Consider the following 15908-nt stretch of genomic DNA (forward strand, 5'->3'; position numbering starts at 1 on the left):
GCTTCAGCCCAGAACAGTACATCCACTACATAGACTGCAGTGGTTCAAGAAGGCAGCTCACCACCACCTTCTCAAGGGCAATTAGGGATGGGCAATAAATGATGTCCTGGCCAGTGACGCCCACATCCCATGAATGAATTAAAAAAACTTTTTTGTAAGCTTTGTGGATTGTGATGTGTTGAGATTCAAACCAAGTGATTAAATCCATCAGTCGTGTAGCATTCTTGGCAACAAACTGAACCTCCTCATAAAGCTGAGTATTATTTAGAAGGGTTACAATGTCTGTTAAAACCTGTGTTTTTGGTGTCAATGTGAGCTGTTCTGAGATAAAGTCTGAGTAGTATTTCAGGTGGACAGCATGATACTGTACTGCCCAAAACCAAGAATTCCAATGTGTAATTACTGGCTCTGGAGGAAGGGCGATGTTTTGTTCCCCAATTTCAGCCGCATTTGCAATGTGTTGCCTGTATCGAAGCTTGTGGCTAGGGCACTGTTTAAAGATCTTTTTAATGCAGCTAACCAATTTGTCGACTTGCTTTTCCACAGATCACTGGTAAGAGAAATTATACGTGCATAAAATGTAATATGGCAGCATTAGGCAGTACACCTTGGAGCATGGATTTGAAAGATTTTGTTGTGTAAGTTGCAATGTCACTTTGTTAAAATTTGCACCATATTTTGAAATGGTTTTGATTATCGCTTGGGAAACTGTTGTGTAATTAACAGCTTCTAAGCGGACGCAGTCTGCAAGCACTGTTGTTAGCTTTCCTGACTGTATGGGTGGAATTTTATGCTCTCTCCTGTGGCGGGTTTGGAGGCAGTGAGAGTATAAAATCGGGTGGGATGGTGGCGGTGGGGTTTGCTGCCACTGTCCTTCTTCCGCCGAAATTTAGTCCGGTGCAGGAAAGCCTGTGAGTGGCCTTCCCGCCCCATGCAATTGAGGCCCTTAACTGGACAATTAACCCCCAATTAATGGCCTCTTCCCATTGCAGCCTCATTTACTCGTCATCTCACAGGAAGCATGGTAGGACAAACCATGTGGGCTGCTTCCCGGCTCTGGTGGGGGGAGGGGCGTAGCAGGAGGGTCCAACGTTCATAGGCATTTACTGCCTGACTGATGGACCCAGAACTGGGAATGGGGGGGCCTGTTGAGGGCCACCCCACTGCACTCATTGCCATGACCCTCCCATGTGAACCCCCTCCCACCCCACAAGAACTCTCCCACCCTGACCTACTTGAGGCCTGGTTCCAGCAATGCTCCTCACCCTCCTGTAGGTGCACCTGCTACAGCAGCCATTACCTCCATGGTGGCACTGCAGCTGCTGGCCTCTTAATGGCTGGCAGCTCTGCAAGGGCGGGCCTTCTGGCGACGGGATCCTAAATCCTATGGCAAGCCCACCACTGTCCACTTAAGTACCTGATTGGCACTAAATTCGACGGGCTTTCTGGAAAAGAGGTGACGTGGGATCTCGGCATTGGTTTCCCTGATGTTAAGATCCCCGCTGCAAGCATAAAATCCCCCCTACAACTTCAGCCTTACCAGACATAAAACCAAGCAAAATATGCAGCACATAGTTGTCTTGCTCATTGGTGGACTCATCACAAATAATTGTAAAAGACTCACATGCGTTAATCTGACACTTCATCTCTTCTCAAGGTAGGCAGGTAGTCCTGCCATAGTTTATTTGCACTTAGCATGCGACCACCATTTTGCACATTACGTTGAATGAATACCTGCAGCTTCAGGTGATCAAGTTTTTCCAATGGTATGTTAGCATTTACAAAAGCATCCACAAGTTCCATTGTAACCAGCTGACGATTTTCTGATCTCTCTGTCGACTTCATAAAAAAAGATGAAATCATTGCTTTTTTTTGCATGTTCTTTTTCCAGCTGTGCAGTGTCTTTCAGACTCTAAGTGAACCAATGCCCGCCATGTGTGATCCAAAAAAAATTGCAGTTTGTATAAAACAGTATTCCACCATCAGCATACAGAATTTGGCTTCCAAATTCTTTCACTCGATGTGCTGCAGTAATGGTTGTGGATGTTTTTGATTTGCTCATTCTGGCATTCTCACTTGTCTGCTAATACTTGTGACTGCTTCTTTCAAAACTGCACCAGAAACCCTCCCTCATCTACCAATCTGCAAGTTGAGCCTTGTGTCAACGAATAGAATGTGCAAAGTTCACAACGTGGCTGATTTCATGGCGGACTCAAGATTTCATGGTCCGTGACGCCTTTTTCATGGCCGTGAATTTGGTAGGGCCCTACTTATGGGGTATGGTCCGTAAGAACACTTTCTACATGGTCAGCATTGTAAAGAGAGTCCCTTAAAAATATTTTACAAGAGCATGTTTATACAGTGGGGAAAAATCTCCAAGAAAAATGTACATTTATAAAAGCTTTAAATAGTTAACTACATTAGCAGAGTACTTGGCTTTATATATTCTGGAACTTTTTATCAGCTTGTGGGTTGGTAGTTCTGTATTGCACATGCTGAGGCATATGAAACCAAACCTCTTCCCAGACACCATGGCAGTGGCACACAATACCGAACTAACCACTACTGGAGCCAGAGCGTCACAATATACTTACTTAGCAAAAATGTGCTACAAAATCTCTCACTTTGTGGTTTTCAGCTTCCTATACCACCCCCTCATTTCCAGCTACATAAGGATCAACTTAATCTATTTAAAATCAATATCCCTGTGCTGAATATTTCTGTGCCTTTTGGGATGCTATTCCAAGTAACATCATTATAACCCCTTGCATGGACAGTTCATCTGAATGGTTTTGGCAGGGCTCATTTTGAAACAATTTTTACACTTTATTTGAAGTGATGGCTAACCTTGAAATGCAAGTGCAGAAATGATTATACCTTCTTGTATGTCAGTCCAATTATCCTTGATTATTTATGCCGAACACGTTATATATCTCACTGCCATGGACACCCCATAAATTTTACATGAAAAGTAAAGGGGAGGATATTGATGTTTATGCTATCTTATCAATTTATTTTTCTAAAATGAATCGCAGAGACAGCTTTATCAATCTTGCGAAGTTGTCGGTCAAGTACAGCTGTCCTCGCACCTGGCTAGACAACTGGATAATTAGTCTGAGCCTACAATCAGCAACTACTCCATAAGGGAAGTAACTCCCAACTCCTAACAATGAGCGAGGAGTGCAGACTGATGCAGTAGCTGAATGTTATACTGGTAGAAAGCCTTGTTGTAAACCTGTAAAAAGCTGATCTCCTGGAATACAGTACAATAAAGCAGAGAAAATGACTTATGACTCCTATCCATTTCCAAAGATTCAAACCTGGAGCTAGATCCAGAGGAGGGATAAGTTTAGAACCAGCTGCAGAGTGATCTCAGAAGATACTGAAAATAGATACAAAAATAGTTTCATTTACAGTGAAGGTCTGAAAAGTAAAGGAGGAAAATACGAGTGAAAATTATCAGTAAATTAATCAAACTCAAAATAAAATTAAGAACAATATTTAAAACAAATTGATGCTATTGAAGTTTACTATTAAAATGCAGAGCTCAGTCTAACCATTCTGCAACTAGATCTGTCACTAACTCTGTACAAAGCGATCAATGGTAGATTCTTTGACAGGTTCCCATGTAGTACCCATTAGAAGGGCTGTTAAATATTCAGAGGTTTATTTTATTTGACATTCCAGATATTAATAAAGTATAAAAATCCTTTGCGGAAAATGCTAGCTTTAATATAACACAACAAATGAGGAATAATTTAAATTTTATCATCTGTATGTGCAGCAAATTTATGAAGAAAATAATTTTCCACACATTGGGATGGATTTTGTTCTCTCCCAAGTGTTGGGTTCCGTGGTGGAGGCGGGCCTGAAGATGGCTCTGGATGAGGCCCACCATGGACCTAGACGCTGGGAGGGCCCGGCCTGATCCTCCCAGCGGTGGCGAGGTTCCGTGGTGGCCCCCCTGCCGCGGGGTGATGGGACCACAATTAACATATTCAAATCAATAAAATTAATATATTTAAACAGACTTACCTACAGCCTTGAGGCCCGTCGTGATCTTCGGCGCAGTGGCTGGCACTCCCGCGCCTTCAGATCCCCGTCTGTGGAAATGTGGCACCACACTGATACGGAGAGGGGAGGAGGTAAGTTTCTCAGTGCAGGAGGTGGGGGGAACAGGTCAAATATATGTAATGTGTGTAGGGGATGATGGAAAGTGTTGAACCTTAAACTTTGTGCAGTTTAGGGGTGGAGGGGGGAAGGTAAGATGTAAAAGGTAAGTGTTTTGGGGGGAATGGCAAATAGTTAATGTAAATGTTACTGGGAGGAGGGGGGTGGGAAAGGGGTGTTATGAATTTATTTATTTAATTTTGGGGGTTTACTCCTTTAAAAATTTAACTGTTCCGGCAGTGCTGGCTGCCCTTTAAAAATGGTGCCAGTGCCTGCACACAGGCAGCTGACGCCATTGCCGGGAACGGACAGCCCGCCCCCTCCGCGGGATTGGGGGAGGGGTGCCCCCTGTCCATTTAAATGAGCTGCCATGCATAAGATCGCAGCGACTCTTTGGTGTGCAGCCCTCGTGGGCAGACCGCCAGTCGGCGGAGGGCTCTTAAAATCCAGCCCATTGTGTGGCATAACAGCAGACAAACTTTAAATGTTGCAAATCAAAGTTTTCAAGCTTAAGAAAGTTATTCGTGTTCTACACTTTTTGCAACAAACATTACCACTGAAAAGACAGTACAGTATTGCAAGGGTGATTGGCATATTTATATTGGTAGAGTACGCACAGGAGCTCCTGTGAAAAGATTTACACTTTATCTAACGGTGCACCTGAGTCAAGAAGTTAACTTCCTCAATGAAAGGTGGGCAGTAAAAACATATGCCAACCAGAAATAATGTCTGGTGCACTCCCAACAGAATATTGCATTTTACAAATATTTACATTTTTTTTATTCGGTTGTGGGATGGAGGCGTCTCTGGCTTGGCCAGCATTTATTGCCCATCCCTAATTGCTCTTGAACTGAGTGGCTTGCTAGGCCATTTCAGAGGGCATTTTAAGAGTCAACCACTTTGCTGTGGGTCTGGAATCACATGTAGGCCAGACCAGGTAAGGACGACAGATTTCCTTCCCTAAAGGACATTAGTGAACCTCTATCCTCCTTTCCAGTTGGAAACTACTTAGAACGATGCAAAAGAAGGGCGGTGAGATCAGCTACCCTCAACATCAAGGCAGCATTTGACTGTGTATGATATCAAGAAATGCTAGATACTTGATATGGAGAAAGAAGAGATAGTGTCATGCAGAATACAAATGCTTCGAGTCTCAGAGAGAGTGATAATCAAGCTGTAAGTGAGGCTGCTCCCACAGATCTCCTGGCAGCCAGGTCTAAGATTGGTCTCTGAAACAATTTGCACTGTTTGAGCTGCCATATCTACCGGAACTGAGATCATTGTTGACGAACCAAAACAACTGAAGGGCTGAAATTCGGCTGTTGGCATAACCTGGTAAAACAGGTTAATTGTATCTGTCACACTTAGTATTGCTGAGACACAGAGATTTCTGCTGGGCCTTCATTAACATACTGATAATGTGCTCCGAGTGTGATTCACATCAAGTGGCTGAGTGAGTGGGTGAAGCGTGATTTCCTGGGCAGGAGCGTAAAAACATAAAAAAGAGCTGTTCAATGAAGCAGAACCTGCACTCAGTCCTGACTGCTAATTGTTGAATTCTGTGTTTTCTTGTCTTGAATGTGTTGAGAAGAACAAAGTATCTGCCAATACACTGGGGGAGAGAAGACAGCTCCCTTTTTTGAGAGTGCCTTGCTGAGAAAAGTGACGGCTAGCTGATGTGGTGTTTTTAAAAGTGACGAGAGAGTGACTGCCCTTGACATCAAGGCAGCATTTGACCGAGTATGGCATTCAGGAGCCTCAGCAAAACTGGAGTTAATGGGAATCCGGGGGAAAACACTCTGCTGGTTGGAGTCGTGCCTAGCACAAAGGAAGATGGTTGTGGTTGTTGGATGTCAATCATCGCAGCTCCAGGACATCACTACAAGAGTTCCTCAGGGTAGTGTCCTTGGCCCAACCATCTTCAGCTCAGAACTGAGGATGCTCACTAATTATTGCACAATGTACAGGAACATTCGTAAATTCTCAGATACTGAAGCAGTCCGTGTAGAAATGCAGCAGGACCTGGACAATAAGCAGGCTTGAGCTGATAAGTGGCAAGTAATAATTGCACCACACAAGTGCCAGGAAATGACCATCTCCAACAAGAGAGAATTTAAGCATCTCCCCGTGATGTACAATGGCATTACCATTGCTGAATCCCCCATTATCAACATCCTGGGTGTTACCATTGACCAGAAATTGAACTGGAGTGGCCATGTAAATTCTGTGGATAAAAGAGCAGGTCAGAGGTTAGGAATCCTGCGCAGAGTCACTCATTTCCTGACTCCCCAAAACATGACCACCATCTACAAGGCACAAGTCAGCAGTGTGATGGAATACTCTCCACTTGCCTTGATGGGTGCAGCTCCAACAACATTCAAGAAGCTCGACACCATCCAAGACAAAACAGCCCACTTGATTGGCACCCCATCCACAAACATTCACTCCCTCCACCACTGATGTACAGTGGCAGCAGTGTGCACCATCCACAAAATGCACAGCAGCAACGCACCAAGGATCCTTAGACAGCACCTTCCAAACCTGCGACTTCTACCAACTAGAAGGACAAGGGCAGTAGATGCATGGGAACACCACCACCTGCAAGTTCCCCTCCAAGCCACACACCATCCTGACTTGGAACTGTATCGCTGTTCCTTCACTGTCGCTGGGTCAAAATCCTGGAACTCCCTTCCTAACAACCCACATGGACTGCAGCGGGTCAAGAAGACAGCTCACCACCACCTTCTCAAGGGCAATTAGGGTTGGGCAATAAATGCTGGCCTCGCCAGCGATGCCCACATTCCAGCAACGAATCAAAGAAAAATAATCCTCTTTGGCGTGCTACAGTTAGGGCACCTGGGAATGTCATAGAGTCATAGTCATAGAGTTATACAGCACCAAAACAGGGCCTTCGGCCCATCATGTCTGTGCTGGCCATCAAGCACCTATCTATTTTAATCTCATTTTCCAGCTCTTGGCCCGTAGCCTCATATGCTTTGGCATTTCAAGTGCTCATCTAAGTACTTCTTGAATGTTGTGAGGGTTCCTTCCTCTACCACCCCTTCAGGCAGTGTGTTCCAGATTCCAATCACTCTCTGGGTGAAAACATTTTTTCTCAAATCCCCTCTAAACCTCCTACCCCTTACCTTTAATCGATGACCCTGGTTATTGACCCCTCCGCTAAGGGAAAATGTTTCTTCATATCTATCCTATCTGTGCCCCTCATAATTTTGTACGCCTCAATCAGGTCCCCCCTCAGCCTTCTCTGCTCGAAGGAAAACAACCCCAGCCTATCCAGTCTCTCTTCATAGCTGAAATGTTCCAGCCCAGGCAACATCCTGGTGAATCTCCTCTGTACCCTCTCCAGTGCAATCACATCCTTCCTATAGTGTGGCAACCAGAACTGTACACAGTACTCCAGCTGTGGCCTAACTAGCATTTTATACAGCTCCATCATAACCTCCCTGCTCTTATATTCTATGCCTCGACTAATAAAGGCAAGTATCCCATATGCCTTCTTAAGCACCTTATCTACTGTGCTGCTGCCTTCAGTGATCTATGGACGAGTACACCAAGGTCCCTCTGACCCTCTGTACTTCCTAAAGTCCTACCATCCATTGTATATTCCCTTGCCTTGTTAGTCCTCCCAAAATGCATCACCTCACACTTCTCAGGATTAAATTCCATTTGCCACTGCTCTGCCCATTTTACCAGCCCATCTATATCGTCCTGTAATCTAAGGCTTTCCTCCTAATCTAAGGCTTGGAGGGCCGAAGGGCCTGTTCCTGTGCTGTAATTTTCTTTGTTCTTTGTTCCTCACTATTTACGACAGCACCAATTTTCATGTCATCTGCGAACTTACTGATCAAACCTCCTATATTCATGTCTAAATCTATAATGTACATGACAAACAGCAAGAGTCCCAGCACTGATCGCTGCGATACACCACTGGTCACCAGCTTCCAATTGAAAAAACAACCCTCGACCATCACCCTCTGCCTCCTGCCACTGACCCAATTTTGGATCCAATTTGCCAAATTGCCCTGGATCCCATGGGCTCTTACCTTCTTAACCAATCTCCCATGCAGGACCTTATCAAAAGCCTTACTGAAGTCCTTGTAGACTACATCAACTGCTTTACCCTCATCTACACACTTAGTCACCTCCTTGAAAAATTCAGTCAAATTGGTTAGACACGTTCTCCCCTTGACAAAGCCATGCTGACTATCCTTGATTAATCCCTGCCTCTCCAAGTGGAGATTAATCCTGTCCCTCAGGATTTATTCTAATAGTTTCCCTACCACTAATGTTAGACTCACTGGCCTGTAATTACCTGGTTTGTCCCTGCTACCCTTCTTGAATAATGGTACCACATTCGCTGTCCTCCAGTCCTCTGGCACCTCTCCTGTGGCCAGAGAGGATTTGAAAATTTGTGTCAGCGCCCCTGCAATCTCCTCCCTTGCCTCACATAGCAGCCTGGATACATCTCATCTGGGCCTGGGGATTTATTCACTTGTAAGCCCACTAAAACAGCTAATACCTCCTCCCTTTTAATGCTAATTTGTTCAAGTATATCACAATCCCCTTCCTTGATCTCCAGACCTACAACATCTATCCCCATAGTGAACACAGATGAAAAGTAATCATTTAAAATCTCAGCTGTGTCCTCCGGCTCCACACACAGATTGCCACAGATCGTCCCTAATGGGCCCTACTCTTTCCCTGGTTATCCTCTCGCCCTTAATATACTTATAAAATGCCTTGGGATTTTCCTTGCCCACCAGTGCTTTTTCATGCCCCCTCTTCGCTCTCCTAATTACTTTTTTAAGAACCCCCCCTACACTTTCTATACTCCTTTTGGGCCGCTGCTGTTTTCAGCGCTCCGAATCTGACATAAGCCTTTTTTTTTCTTATCCAATCCTCCATATTCCTTGACATCCAGGGTTCCCTGGACTTGTTGGTCCTCCCCTTCACCTTAATGAGAACATGTTGACCCTGAACTCTCACTATTTCCTTTTGAATGACTCCCACTGATCTGATGTAGACTTTCATACAAGTAGCTGCTCCCAGTCCACCTTGGCCAGATCCTGTTTTATCATATTGAAATCGGCCTTCCCCTAATTCAGTGGTGATTGTGCAAGTCATTGCATGTCTGCAGTAAGCAGGTCATCCTTCCAAGTGGGAAAGAAATTCAACCCCTGACAAAATTTCCCGAGATAAGCGAGTCCTACAGTTATCTCTTAACAGTGCCTACAAAGGCATGTCTACAACACACATGCAGATCTTCAGCTCAAGCAGCTACGTACTCAAACAGGATGCTTTCCTCTCTTCTGTGCACCATTTTGTTTCCTTCAACACTAGTTTGTGGCAATCTATATTCCCGCATTAAACCTTCCACCATCCTGGGAAAACCTTTGCTGATAGTGAGTCAGATCATTAAATCTTCTGCAGTATGACCTATTCTTGCACTCTTGTTTTGGAAGCACAATGGCCAGGGCTCAGGAAACAGCCATCCCATCAACATTTTTTTATGATTGTAGTCTGCAACAGAAAGGAGTTTTTGTAAACTTGAAGGGGCCACACCAAATCTCAAGTCCTCGACATGCCTGGAAGAACTGACCATGGACAGAATGGGCGACTGGTCTGTGGTCCACTTTGAAACGGGCATGTAGTTAGTGCACCTGCCTGTGCTCCTGGCTATGAAATTCTTCATCATTCTCCATAGTCCCTCAGAGTAAGCAGAATTCCCAAAGGGATGCCCATGCTATCCACCAGGTGCTGTTGTCTATTTCAGGCAAGCTTAGTTGAATGGTAGGGGAACAAAGCTTAAATTCAAAACCAAAAAGTCAACTAATTAATGATTCAATCCAAAAAAAATTGCCGGGGTGAAATGCATCTTGGGCTGTAACTCAAAACAGGTGACAGTGAATTGACAGGCCATTTGCACTCTGCTTAATTTTCTTTTTCTTAGAAGGCTTGGCAGTCTAGATGCTGAGAAGCTGTTTCTCCTGACTGGAGAATCTTAACAAGGGGGCATTATCTCAGGGTAAAGGGTCAGCCATTTGGGACTGCGATGAGGAAAAATATCTTCACTGAGAGGGTTGTCAATCTTTGGAGTTCTCCACCCCAGAGGGCTGTGGATATTCAGTCAATGAGTTTATTCAAGGCTGAGATCAACACATTTTTGGGCTTTAAGGAGTCAAAAGGTATGGAGATAGGTGATAACTGGAGTTGCTGTAAAAGTTTAACCAGGATCTTATTAGATGGCAGAGTTAGCTTGAGGGGCTATGTGGTCTATTCCTGCTCCTGGTTCTTATGTTCTTATGTACAATGGGATGAAAATCAGGCAGAGTGAAAAATTTAGGGCTGAGTTTTTGGTGCCACCTGAGGTCCTGCCACCAGGACTGGAAACGGGAGGCGTTGCTGTTTGAGTGGAGGTTGGGCTGGGGTGTGCTATTCTGTGGTTGTTGGCCAATTAACTGCTGCCAGGCAGGTGGAAGAGGAGTCCAGTGAGATGCTGGTGGCAGTGTGAGGTCACCTGCTGGGAATGCTGGTGCCATATTTAAAGGGCTGCTGGGACTCTTTTGAATACATATAGTGACAAATAAGCCTAAGAGCATGAGAGGAAGAGCAGCAAAAGCAGGCCTATCCAAAAATGGTATAGTCCAGACCCTGGATGGCCCTACAGTTTAGCAATAATTCCCTGCAGGTTCTCCTCCAGGCTGCTTGGGCAAGGTGGGACGGGAGGAGGAGACCTGCTCATTTTTTATGTTGTATGATTGCCTTTAAGAGTGATGTCCCTTTAAGATCTTGGTATGCTAATGAACTGAGTACATGGATGCAGTCACATGACTACAAGCTAGAGTCTCTCTGCAACTGTAACACCTAGAGGAAGGTTCTGTAAATTGTTTGCTCTGTACTGTATTTAATAGTTTAGCTGCAATAAACTTGTTTGAGATCTTCAACTACCTGGACTCCATGCAGCTCATTTATTCTGCATCAGACAACATAAAGAACTCATTACATGGTGGCAGCTGTGGTGAGTAGACAAAGTCTAAGTTTGAAGACCACAGATAAAACAGCTTTGAAGACTACCCTACCGACAGCCAAAAGAGGGAAAGTTCAAAAGAAATACTGGCCCAAAAAGTGAAAAGAAGAAAGAACTAACCTCAAGTTGTAAAAGACAGAACACAGAATGACAGGCTGCAAATAAATCAGCTGAGTCATTGTGCCGACAGTCACGGGAGACTGGTTTAAAATAAAGCAAGTTTTGAAGTACTTAAAAGATTGATTTTTTTCTAAAGACTCCATGAAAAAAAAGACTTGTCTCCTCTCCGTGGCTAATCAAGGATGGTGCCATTACAGGAGGTGTCCAATTGAAAAAGCGTGGGAAACCCCAATCACTGCAGAGGCTCATCCATGCAGCCAAAGTTTTAAAAAACTCCATAAATCACTCGAGCATGAAGAAGAGCTTCCATTCACACAGCCACAGCTATAAAAATACCATTAAACCACTCAAGCATAAAGAACTCATTACAGTATGTACCTGAGTCAATGGAAATTAATGATGCAACCGACAACTGCAAAGTTATCTGCATACAATAGGTCACCCACCCCTTGCAACGGCACACTAACAATGTGATGCAGCTATGGCAAGTTGGCAAGGAAACTGCAAATATTTTACCTGGTAGACATGACCGGACCAGCAGTGCCAGGAACACCAGCATGTAAGGACTTCAACATCTTGACTATCCATGAAGCCACCAAGGTATCAATTACAGCAAAAGAGACCAAGGGTACCCATATTGAGTCACCATTCCTCCAGGATCTCAGTGCTTCTGGTTTGGAAAGTATCAGCCCCTTCTCAGAGATGCCATACCAAGAGAATGAAGATCCAAACTCAGATGGTGAAACTTCTTCATCAATAGGCAGTGTTTCCCCACGCTCCAGAATCTCAGAAGAAGAGATTGATGTTGTCACTACTGAGAAGCAATGACTGGCAGTGGGGAGCATTCTCAAGGGGAAATCTGCAAGGACTGGAACCCGCTCGCTGACTCTGGCCAGCATCAAATGGTGCAGTCTGGAAACCCAGCAACAACACAACTATGCCGCGCCTTCACCTCTGCTTTCCAGAGAACTGCCAGCACCAACACGAGTCAGAACAGACAGGTAGCTCCACAAGGCCAAGTACTCCTCCCCTGATACGTCCTTGACCTTGAGCTCCAGGCCTTCAGACACAGAGGATGAGGAGAGGCAAAGGACACACAATGTCCTCAGGATGCAGAAGAGGAATGAGTTGAAGCATTGTCTGTTGGCTCTTCGACATGAGATGCCGGAACTTTCCAAGAATGACAAGGCCTCAGAAGTGTTCATCCTGAGGAAAGCAACAGTGTATCTCTTAGCAGGCTGAAGGCAGAGCAACAGAAACTGAATGCAGGGAAAAAGGAACTTCAGAAAAAACAGCAAAGCTTAGCTGCAAATTCTCTGACACATCACCGAAAAGATAGAGGGACGTTTAAGCCTCTGCACTTGCAAATTTCACAATCCCTATCCCTGTGTCTGTAAATTTTATAATCTATATCCTGTATAACTAATTTTGATGTTATCTAATTTTACATATTTTTAGTTGTAGCATACGAGATTTATCTTTGGAAAGAAAGGGGATGTTGTATGATTGTCTTTAACAGTGATGTCCCTTTAAGGCCTTAGTATCCTAATGAGCAAGGTACCAGAATGCAGTCATGTGACTACAAGCCCCAGTCACTCTGCAACTGGAATACCTAGAGGAAGGTTCTGTAAATTGTATGCTGTGTACTGGATATAATAGTTTTGCTGTAATAAACGTGTTTGGGGTCTTCAACCAACTGGACTCCGTGCATCTCATTTATGTTGCATCAGACAACATTAAGAACTCATTACACCCACCAGACCAAGCAAGCCTGGACCGAGATCACAGAGGAGGTCAGCAGCCCTAGGGTCGTCCCTGGAACCTGGCTGCAGTGCCACAAGCGGGTGAATGACCTCATACGATCCACCAAGGTAGGTGCAACACACTTTGCTCTCCTTAGGGATAGTCATGTGGAACTGCATGAGGGTGAGCTTGCTAAAGAAGGAATTCCAACTCAATCCCTGGCAATGGGCCAGACAGTATCATTGCCTGTCAAGGGCATGGCAGGTTCTAGATGAATGGCCCAGATCCATCAGAGTTGACTCCTGCACTGCCACTTCTCAGTCGCTGTATGCAGGAAGCATTCCTGATTCACAATCATGGACAGTCAGGTGGCCACCAGCATAGGCGTGTGTGTGTGTGTGTGTGTGCCTTGGTCAAGCAACTAACAATGGTCCTCCATGTGCTTGCAGAAGACAGCCCACAATTCCAAGGAAAGGGCGAAGACCGGTGGTGGTGTCCCGTTCCTCACAATCCTGATCCCCTTGGAGGAGGAGGCACTGGAACTTGGAGGACAGCATGCGATCCACCACAGGTCACATAGAGTTCCATACTACAAATGGACTGAAGGGAGTGATGGAATGTGCATTATCTTCTAATTAATCCCCTCTCTCATGCAGATCAAAGGCAAGACCAAAAAGCTCAAGAGACCGGGGACAGACAGAGGAGGAGGGAGCCTCAGAGGGTGCTCCATCACATCATTCCCCTGCACCTTCCAACAATCTCACATTGGTGGACATCCATTCGCAAGTAAATCTGGGATTACAATCTGGTGAACACAGCACAGTACCTTGAAGAGGAGCAGCTGTCTGATACATTTGGGGGCTCCTCTCAGAGTGTTCCTGGCATGGACAAGTGTCCCTTGGCCCCTTTGTCAGTGAGACCAGTGCCTCACTTAGCTGTGACGACAGAGGAGGCTCATGCACACGAGCGATTAGCCGAGGCCACTGATTCTTGGAGGACTGCATGAGGGCCAGGCACTTCTGAGCCTCAGGCTGATGACATGCCTCTGGATTAATCATTTCGGCAACAGATGCTGGAACTGCAGCATGAGTTGAGCAAGCATCTGGCTGAGCCTCCAGAGGCTATGTGCACCCTGGCATGGATGATGGAAGAGCCTATCCTGGCCATGAATACCACCATGGCTTTGGCATGTGCATGCGTGGCTTCTTCAATCGAGAGATTGGCAACCTTCATGGAGAGCCATATCCAGCAAACCACAAATTGGATGCCAGAGATGTGCGTGGACCCGTATGCCATCGCCACATCCATGAGCTTTGTGCAGCAATGGCTAGGCAAGAGATGGGGTGAGGTTCCTGGACTCACAGCCAGGTCCTCACACTCCTTAGGTGAGCAGGGAGATACAGGTGTACCTTGAAGAGGAGCAGCTGTCTGATACATCTGGGGGCTCATCTTAGAGCGCTCCTGGCGTGGACAGGTACCCCTTGGCCCCTTTGTCAGTGACACCACAGCTGCCTAGTCAGTGGGAGCCTTGATGGCCACATTTGTACAGTCGATGACACCCTGCATCTGGGGGAATCCAGCGATGTCCCTGAATCCTAAACCCTCTCAGCCTGGCTGTCCGAATTGGTACAAAAGCTTATGTACTGGCTGGTCCTCTTGAAGATGGCATTGGTGATCATCTTCATGCAGCAATGAGCTGCTGACTGAGAGATCCCACACTTATCTTGAGTGGATCCTTGGAATGATCCTGAAGTGTAGAAATTCAGTGCCACAGTGACCTGCAGTGCCACTGGCATTGGGTGGCTACCACTTCCCATGGGACTCAACTTGTCCTTTATCGTGGCACACATCTCTGTGATAGCCTCCCTGGAGATGCGGAGTCTTCAGCGACACTGCTGCTCCAACATCTGATGGTAGCTGAGCCTTGGTCTGTAGATCCTCTGTAACGGGTAACCTCTTCTTTGCACAGGAGGCTGGTTGTGTGCCCCTCTGCGCCCAAGTCTCCCCCTCCCCCCAAGTCTGGCACTTCTGCTTCCCCTCTAGTTGGTGCTGCCCCATTGCCTGTGGCTGCAGCACTCTCCCTCTCTGATGCTCCTCCTCACTGGAGGAACTGAAACCTGAGTGAATGAGGCCCATGGCTTGTCGATTCACCCAGTCTGCAGGGCCTCTTAACACCCCTGCTTTACCCACACAAGTGCCAGCTTCAATGTACCACTCTGGTGGTATGTGCCCACAGCTCTGGCACCTTTTTCCCTTCTCCTGACTGATTATGCAAATTTGCCTGCTGTTCCACCCTCCCTGCCAAGCCACGCTGGATTCATGATGGCTGCTATTTGGAGCCAGAACTGACCTCTCGCTAGCTCACCGCCTCCTGATATCTGGCAAGACTCTGAAGCCCCATGGTTCCCATGCACTTCTAGAAAAATCAGAAATCTTTGGTATAATTCAAGTTAATTGCCTCTTTAATAGGATTAATTACCTGCCCACTTCACGCAAACGTAAGGTCCTCCCATCATGTCGGCCCCCCTTCAGAATATCCGGTTCCGACGTGAAGATTTCGGGCCACCGTCCCAGTGGCTTCTATCCTGATATTTCAACCCCCTCCTGCCTCCCAACCTCTCTCCAATGGGCTGGGAAAGTTCAGGCCTTATTGTCACCTTGTCACCCATTTTGCCTTACTGCCCAAGACAGATTTCACCCTCAATGATCCTAAATTTCTGCTAGGGTTCTACCTCCAGGGAAGTGCATATATGGGGTTTTGCTTCTCTACCAGTGGAGTTACAGAGAGCGTCTGGTAAAATCCCCATGGAATTTCAGGGCCTACAAG

Source organism: Heterodontus francisci, chromosome 5 (assembly GCF_036365525.1).
Source record: "Heterodontus francisci isolate sHetFra1 chromosome 5, sHetFra1.hap1, whole genome shotgun sequence".
In the NCBI taxonomy this organism is placed as follows: Eukaryota; Metazoa; Chordata; class Chondrichthyes; order Heterodontiformes; family Heterodontidae; genus Heterodontus; species Heterodontus francisci.